Below are 8,855 nucleotides of genomic sequence, written 5' to 3' on the forward strand. Positions count from 1 at the left end.
AGTGGACGGATGAGAACAGTAGAAATAGGATAATTCCCTTTGAGTCGGTGTATATTTACCCAAAACGGTTTCAACAGATCTCAGCCTTGCATGTAGTAATCTGTTCAACTCAATTTTGTTATTTTAAATCGCTTCTAAAAGACCCTTATTGAACAAAACCTCCTGGTTTCACCATTCAGGGCTCTGTTCAATCCATATCTCAAAAGTTCAGCGCTAGAGTCTAATAAAAATGTAAAGGCAATGTTCCCGCATTGGCAGACTGCATTCACGATAAAATGCTGTTCATGTTGCATCAATCGGAAATTACTTTTACATTTTTATTATGCATTTTATAACACTTCAGCAGTATTGAATAGAACTTCATTCACTGCATTCAATTTACTACTCGTTTATACCAAGTGAAAAAATGTACTGAAATACTGTTTTCATAGAATATGAAGCATGCATCAACCTAGAATGTTCTGAAAATGCTGGGGTGAGATGGATGAATCAATTGTGTTTATTAAACTATCCTGAGCGTCTCCAGGATTTAAGTTAATTCAAGGTTGTCCCTGAGAACAGACATTTCAGTTCTTTCCTGAAAGAGAAGAGATTTTTGGAAAAAGTTGAGAAGTTGAGTTTTGCCTTTTATAAATTCTATTTTTGGGCTTTTGAGAAAGGGAAGGCTGAAATGTGAATTTCTCAAGAAAATAAACTATTTACAGGCTGTTTTATCAAATGAAGTTGTCACGTTTCTGCATGGAGATGTCATGGGGGCGTAAAAACAGGATTGTAAATTTCAATAAAACTTTTCTGAAATTGTGATGACTATAAATGACATGTGTAACATCAATTATTTTGTATTAGAAGACCCATAAACCCATTTCATAAATAGCAAATTCCTAAAAACACTATTCGATGTTGCTCAAAGCAACATCGGGTAGGCGTCATTGTAAATAAGATTTGTTCTTAATTGACTTCCCTAGTTAAAGGTTAAATACATTTTTTCTTTTTTACAAAGCAATCCAATGCTACAGTGCAGAACGCATTCAAACCCCTTCCCTTTTTCCACATGTTAAATTACAGCCTTACTCTAAAATGGATTAAATACAAATTCTCATCACTCAACATCCCATAATGACAAAGCGAAAACAGTTTTGAAATAATTATATATATATATATATATATATATAGTACCAGTCAAATGTTTGGACACACCTACTCGTTCTTTATTTTTACCATTTTCTACGTTGTATAATAGTGACATCAAAACTATGAAATAACACATAGGGAATCATGTGGTAACCAAAACAAATCAAAACATTTGATATTCTTCAAAGTAGCCAAGAATGTGCAGTTGTCATCAAGGCAAAGGGTGGCTACTTTGAAGAATCTCAAATATATTTTGATTTGTTAAACCCTTTTTTCATTACTACATGATTCCATGTGTTAATTCATAGTTTTGATGTCTTAGTCAAAATAAAGAAAAACCCTTGAATGAGTAGGTGTCCAAACTTGACTGGTACTCTGTGTGTGTGTGTGTGTGTGTGTGTGTGTGTGTACGCGCGCGCACACACACACATACATTTGCAAACATTTGTAAAAACCCATTTCTGCTTTGTCATTATGAGGTAGAGTGTAGATTGATTAAATTGACAGGAAAAACAATTTTAGAATAAGTAACGTAACAAAATGTGAAAAAAGTCAAGGGGTCTAAATACTTTCCGAAAGCACCTTTCAGTAATGAGACTAGGAAGTATTAGTTTCATTTTATTAAATGGAACAAAATGGAGTCAAAACGTTTTTAAAAAAGCACAACATGCTCTAAAACAAATATACAATCTAAATATTTTTCTTCACTGTCATGGTCGATCTTCTCCCCATGGTTATGCAATGATGCCTGATCAATCAGTCAGTGTGAATGCATTTCACTCCATCTGCATTCATTTTGAAATACAAGTTGGTATGTCTGTATATCAGTCTCTCCTGTGTGTAAGTATATGATAATTGCATGTGTACTCCTCACTTTCCCTCTCCCTCCTTCTTGACCTTGAGGAACTCTGCCATGTTGGAGAAGTATTTCTGGTTGGCCTCAGCCACCTTCTTCTCTGCTGCATGCGGGTTCACGATCTCCAGTCCCTGAGGAACAGAGTTCAGTTCAAGTACAATTCCACCACAAACAGAAACGAGGAGGCCACCCTTGCTGGTAAACGCTAACGTTACTGGTGATGAAGTGCTTCGTTTGTTGAAATTATAAAATCAAATATGTGTAGCTTTTTTAAATGTGAAACAAAAACCAATGAGGCCTACCTGTAGTGGAGTGAAGGCTACGCTGGAACTTGTTCCTGAGGAGTTGTCTCTGACCGAGGACCTTCCGCCGACTGTGGACCTCCCGCCGACTGTGGACCTGCTGCCGACTGTGGACCTGCCGCCGACTGTGGACCTGCCGCCATACGTCATGTTCTGCTTCTGCAGCTTCCTCTGTAGGGACTTGGATATCCTGGCCTTGGTGGCCTCGTTGACCTGAGCCTGTCTGACGCGTCCGCTGCCCGACTTCCCCAGCTGGCCCAGACTGAAACCCAGGTCCTCCTGGTACGCATCATCCTCAATCTGAGAGAAACAGAGAGAGGGTGGTTGGTTAAAAAGACCAATACATTTTTATTGTAATTACACATAGTAAAATATACACTGCTCAACAAAATAAAGGGAACACTTAAACACAATGTAACTCCAAGTCAATCACACTTCTGTGAATCAAACTGTCCACTTAGGAAGCAACACTGATTGACAATAAATTTCACATGCTGTTGTGCAAATGGAATAGACAACAGGTGGAAATTATAGGCAATTAGCAAGACACCCCCAATAAAGGAGTGGTTCTGCAGGTGGTGACCACAGACCACTTCTCAGTTCCTATGCTTCCTGGCTGATGTTTTGGTCACTTTTGAATGCTGGCGGTGCTTTCACTCTAGTGGTAGCATGAGACGGAGTCTACAACCCACACAAGTGGCTCAGGTAGTGCAGCTCATCCAGGATGGCACATCAATGCGAGCTGTGGCAAGAAGGTTTGCTGTGTCTGTCAGTGTAGTGTCCAGAGCATGGAGGCGCTACCAGGAGACAGGCCAGTACATCAGGAGACGTGGAGACAGGCCAGTACATCAGGAGACGTGGAGGAGGCCGTAGGAGGGCAACAACCCAGCAGCAGGACCGCTACCTCCGCCTTTGTGCAAGGAGGAGCACTGCCAGAGCCCTGCAAAATTACCTCCTGCAGGCCACAAATGTGCATGTGTCTGCTCAAACGGTCAGAAACAGACTCCATGAGGGTGGTATGAGGGCCCGACGTCCACAGGTGGGGGTTGTGCTTACAGCCCAACACCGTGCAGGACGTTTGGCATTTGCCAGAGAACACCAAGATTGGCAAATTCGCCACTGGCGCCCTGTGCTCTTCACAGATGAAAGCAGGTTCACACTGAGCACATGTGACAGACGTGACAGAGTCTGGAGATGCCGTGGAGAACGTTCTGCTGCCTGCAACATCCTCCAGCATGACCGGTTTGGCGGTGGGTCAGTCATGGTGTGGGGTGGCATTTCTTTGGGGGGCCGCACAACCCTCCATGTGCTCGCCAGAGGTAGCCTGACTGCCATTAGGTACCGAGATGAGATCCTCAGACCCCTTGTGAGACCATATGCTGGTGCGGTTGGCCCTGGGTTCCGCCTAATGCAAGACAATGCTAGACCTCATGTGGCTGGAGTGTCAGCAGTTCCTGCAAGAGGAAGGCATTGATGCTATGGACTGGCCCGCCCGTTCCCCAGACCTGAATCCAATTGAGCACATCTGGGACATCATGTCTCGCTCCATCCACCAACGCCACATTGCGCCACAGACTGTCCAGGAGTTGGCGGATGCTTTAGTCCAGGTCTGGGAGGAGATCCCTCAGGAGACCATCCGCCACCCATCAGGAGCATGCCCAGGCGTTGTAGGGAGGTCATACAGGCACGTGGAGGCCACACACTACTGAGCCTCATTTTGACTTGTTTTAAGGACATTAGATCAAAGTTGGATCAGCCTGTAGTGTGGTTTTCCACTTTAATTTTGAGTGCGACTCCAAATCCAGGCCTCCATGGGTTGATAAATTGGATTTCCATTGATTATTTGTGTGATTTTGTTGTCAGCACATTCAACTATGTAAAGAAAAAAGTATTTAATAAGATTATTTCATTCATTCAGATCTAGGATGTGTTGTTTAAGTGTTCCCTTTATTTTTTTGAGCAGTGTAGTAACAGCTGTCCTGAAAGACATTAGCAGTTCTGACCTCTGCGAAGGTCATCCTGTTGGCGTGTTTCCTGATCTCTGTCAGACCCAGACTCCTTCATCTTACGATACCTGGACAAGGACAGACAAAAGATAAGACCATCAATACTGTTTAACATGGCACTTTGAAAAGAATTCCAACTCAGAATCAGTTATCTACACATCCCTAAAGTAAACACCTCCGCCCTCCTCTCTTCTTCCTCTGTCCGTCCAACGGTGCTGGCAGGGGTTTGACAGTCTTCACCGGTGGAGGCTCCTGCCATTTATCAAACTTCTTCTCGATCTCCTCTTTCAGGTCATAGCCCACCTGCACAGAGAGAATAAGACCAGAGTTAATATGTAACAGACGTTTATATACCCCTTCTTCCCTCTTCCAGTCCTCACCTTGCCGTCTGAACTCTCGTGGAAGCTGTCCACTCGGGATGCCAGGGTGCACTTAGCTGAAACCAGACGTGCTGCCTTTCTCCTCAGGTCCTACAACACAGGGATAACTCTTGTTAACTTAGGTAAAGCCACAGTCAAACAAAGCTCTTGGGAACACACACTGACCGGGGGTAGAGTCTGGACCACATCACAGTGGTAGATGTAGCCGGTGTGTGGGAGCACAGCAGTGCTGCTGAACCCTGACAGGGTCCTCTTCTGGGTTCCCAGTAGCATCAGGTTACAGGCTGGCATCTTAGACAGGTTGGTCAGGCCCCCAGCAATACCTACCACCACAGGGAGGAAGACGACCTTATGATTGTGAAAATCCTGTAAATTATATAAAAAACTAAATGCTTATAATCACTGACCCATGATCTTGGCTGCAGTCGAGGCTCCAACGATGACTGACAGATTAGGAGCGATGAACGACATCCTGGACTCCACATATTCATAGATCCTGTGTTTTGATTGGTTCAGCTCTAGCGCCATGTCACAGGCCTCCTCCAACCTCTTCAGTTCATCCTCACCCAGCATCGTCCTGGAAACAAGTCATGTTGATATTACAACATCATTGAGATGGAAAGGTGGTCTGCAACCAAATGGATGTTACAGTTCCCTGTTGTGTAGATAATGTAAGGTCTATTGATCATATTTCTATCTGAACATTCTGTAAATTTGTACTCCACCGAATAAGTTCTTGGTCCCATTGGTGGACCTCTTCAACCCAGGTGTCCCTGCTCTTACCCCCGTGTGGTGGAGGCTGTGACGTGTCCCTGCTCTTTCCCCTGTGTGGTGGAGGCTGTGACGTGTCCCTGCTCTTACCCCTGTGTGGTGGAGGCTGTGACGTGTCCCTGCTCTTTCCCCTGTGTGGTGGAGGCTGTGACGTGTCCCTGCTCTTTCCCCTGTGTGTGGAGGCTGTGACGTGTCCCTGCTCTTTCCCCTGTGTGGTGGAGGCTGTGACGTGTCCCTGCTCTTACCCCTGTGTGGTGGAGGCTGTGACGTGTCCCTGCTCTTACCCCCGTGTGGTGGAGGCTGTGACGTGTCCCTGCTCTCACCCCCGTGTGGTGGAGCTGTGACGTGTCCCTGCTCTTACCCCTGTGTGGTGGAGGCTGTGAGGTGTCCCTGCTCTTACCCCCGTGTGGTGGAGGCTGTGACGTGTCCCTGCTCTTACCCCCGTGTGGTGGAGGCTGTGACGTGTCCCTGCTCTTACCCCTGTGTGGTGGATGCTGTGACGTGTCCCTGCTCTTACCCCCGTGTGGTGGAGGCTGTGACGTGTCCCTGCTCTTACCCCGTGTGGTGGAGGCTGTGACGTGTCCCTGCTCTTACCCCCGTGTGGTGGAGGCTGTGACGTGTCCCTGCTCTTACCCCCATGTGGTGGAGGCTGTGACGTGTCCCTGCTCTTACCCCCATGTGGTGGAGGCTGTGACGTGTCCCTGCTCTTACCCCCGTGTGGTGGAGGCTGTGACGTGTCCCTGCTCTTACCCCTGTGTGGTGGAGGCTGTGACGTGTCCCTGCTCTTACCCCTGTGTGGTGGAGGCTGTGACGTGTCCCTGCTCTTACCCCTGTGTGGTGGAGGCTGTGACGTGTCCCTGCTCTTACCCCTGTGTGGTGGAGGCTGTGACGTGTCCCTGCTCTTTCCCCTGTGTGGTGGAGGCTGTGACGTGTCCCTGCTCTTACCCCTGTGTGGTGGAGGCTGTGACGTGTCCCTGCTCTTACCCCTGTGTGGTGGAGGCTGTGACGTGTCCCTGCTCTTTCCCCTGTGTGGTGGAGGCTGTGACGTGTCCCTGCTCTTACCCCTGTGTGGTGGAGGCTGTGACGTGTCCCTGCTCTTTCCCCTGTGGTGGAGGCTGTGACGTGTCCCTGCTCTTACCCCTGTGTGGTGGAGGCTGTGACGCTGACCACCATGATGGTGGCGTTGGTCAGGATCTGCTGCAGATTCTCGTTGTTCTTACACTTGTCCAGGTTGTTCCCCAGCTCCTACACACACGGTGTTCAGCCCAACAGCAGGGACATGAATAGTAGACAAGAGTTTAAACAATGTAGACACATTATGATGTGGAAGAGAATTCTCCTCTAACATCAGCTCACCTTGACAGTGCGGACGTAGTCCAGAGAGTTGGGCACCAGGGACTCCAGCTCAGGGAACCTCTTAGAATACTTGTCACGTACAAACTTGTGAATGATGTCTGACAAAGACAAACAAAACACGGTTAGACATAACGCAATGCAAACAAATTACAGCAGCATATTGACACACAATCACTTATGAACCTAGTGGACTCACTCAGTTCATTCTCAATTTCTACTGTGAGGTTATTGGCAGCAACGATCAGCTTGTATTCTGGGTCTGCCTCCACCGGACCGGAGACTTAAGAGAAAGAGAAGAGAGGAGTCAGTAAAACCACAAGATGTAGGATCAGAAACCCTTGAAGTAGAATCAGTATCCATTGTATTCAGAGTGGAACATAAACCACAGAACGAGATATCCAAACAGTCAATTATAGAGCTGCTGTGTCTTCAATAGGGCGCCAGGTAGCCTAGCGGTTAGAGCATTGGCAAAGTAACTGACCCTGTAAAACAACCCTATCCGGTGTGTGTGACAACAAAAACATAAACAGTCAATAATCACCTTCAGAGTTCTTGCGCTGCTTCTCGACATAGATTGCAATTTTGTCCATGATCTCTGAGAACTGTAAAACAAATTGTGGGTTTTCAAAACAAACCTTGGAAATAGCTTATATGTTCTAGAACAGGGTTTCCCAAACTCAGTCCTGGGCCCCCCTGGGTGCACGTTTTGGTTTTTACCCTAGCACTACACAGCTGATTAAATAATCAAAGCTTGCTGAGTTGGTTATTTGAATCAGCCATGTAGTGCTAGGGCAAAACTAAAACATGTACCCACGGGGGGCTCCAGGACCCAGTTTGGGAAACCCTGTTCTAGTATATTGACTGCGCCCAGCTCCACAACACTGCCCTGACCTGTTTGCTGTTGCGTAGTTTAGCAATGGACGAGACACTCTCAGCTCCGCTGTAGTCCACCTCCATCTCCTCTGGGATGTCCTCCAAACCTCCCTCTACCTGTCCCTCCCCTGCCTCCCCATCACTCTCCCCCTCTTCCCCCGGGTACAGCCCATCCTCCCCCTCATCCCCCGCCTCCTCCAGATCAGCCAGGAGCTCATCGGCCAGAGACATCTGCAGGAAAGGAACGACAATGTGGGACAAGGCTATGTGACATGGGGAGGGATATGAAGTCAATTCCTAGCTGAGCCCACAGCTGACGCGCGCGCACACACACACACACACACACACGAGTGTAAATGACCTAGAGTAAAAATGTGTGCAAAGGCTGAGAATCTAGAATCTTTACCATAAAAACAATTGGTTATGGTTAATTGATTAATTTATAGCGCTAACGTTAGTTGTGGTACAGCGGTCTAAGGCACTGCATCTCAGTGCTAGAGGCGTCACTACAGACCCTGGTTCGATTCCAGGCTATCACAACTCGGCCGTGATTGGGAGTCCCATAAGGTGGCACACAATTGGCCCAGCGTCGTCCGGGTAGGCCGTCATTGTAAATAATAATTTGTTCTTAACTGACTTGCCTAGTTAAGGTTGAAGCCAAAATATTTAAAAGCTGGCCTCGCTGGATAACCGTGGCTATAACAGCAGTTAGCTAGCTAAGTCTAGCTAGCTAGTTAAATAACAGGGAAACGTTCGCAAGTTAGCTGAAATTATACGGCACAAACTTATGAGAACTTACCTTCGGAGTTCGAAACTCCTACCGTCAAAAGAACCTTACAAATCCAACAACTTTCGAAATGCGTTCGACGTTAAAAATCTTTGCTTGTGTATCAACGTCGCCTCTATAGCGAGTCGCAGACGAAAGGCATCCATAAATAATCCAATGGGTGGTCAGAGGTTGTAACGTTGAGCCTTGAGCAAGGCTTTATGGGAATTGCTGTTTTTATCTGTAGTATAGGCCAGTATCAGACCTGGATAAATGTGAATGGTCTTTCTCTCACTCATATTTCCAGTCTTAATGCTTTTTATTCTATGGCTAGTCATTAAGTGTTTTACTTTGGGTAGAGTATTTTGGAGATTAATTATTCACCTATCCTTGACCATCCTTTGTCCCAATTTC

The 8,855-nt window shown here is 46.5% G+C and overlaps 1 pseudogene; it reads right to left on the minus strand.

The window, feature by feature from the left end:
* Positions 1-1,828: 1,828 nt before the first annotated feature.
* On the minus strand, positions 1,829-7,906 carry LOC115177518 (U4/U6 small nuclear ribonucleoprotein Prp31-like; annotated as a pseudogene).
* Between the last annotated feature and the right edge of the window lie 949 nt (positions 7,907-8,855).

The sequence above is a fragment of the Salmo trutta genome, chromosome 37 (genome assembly GCF_901001165.1).
Source record: "Salmo trutta chromosome 37, fSalTru1.1, whole genome shotgun sequence".
Taxonomy (NCBI): Eukaryota; Metazoa; Chordata; class Actinopteri; order Salmoniformes; family Salmonidae; genus Salmo; species Salmo trutta.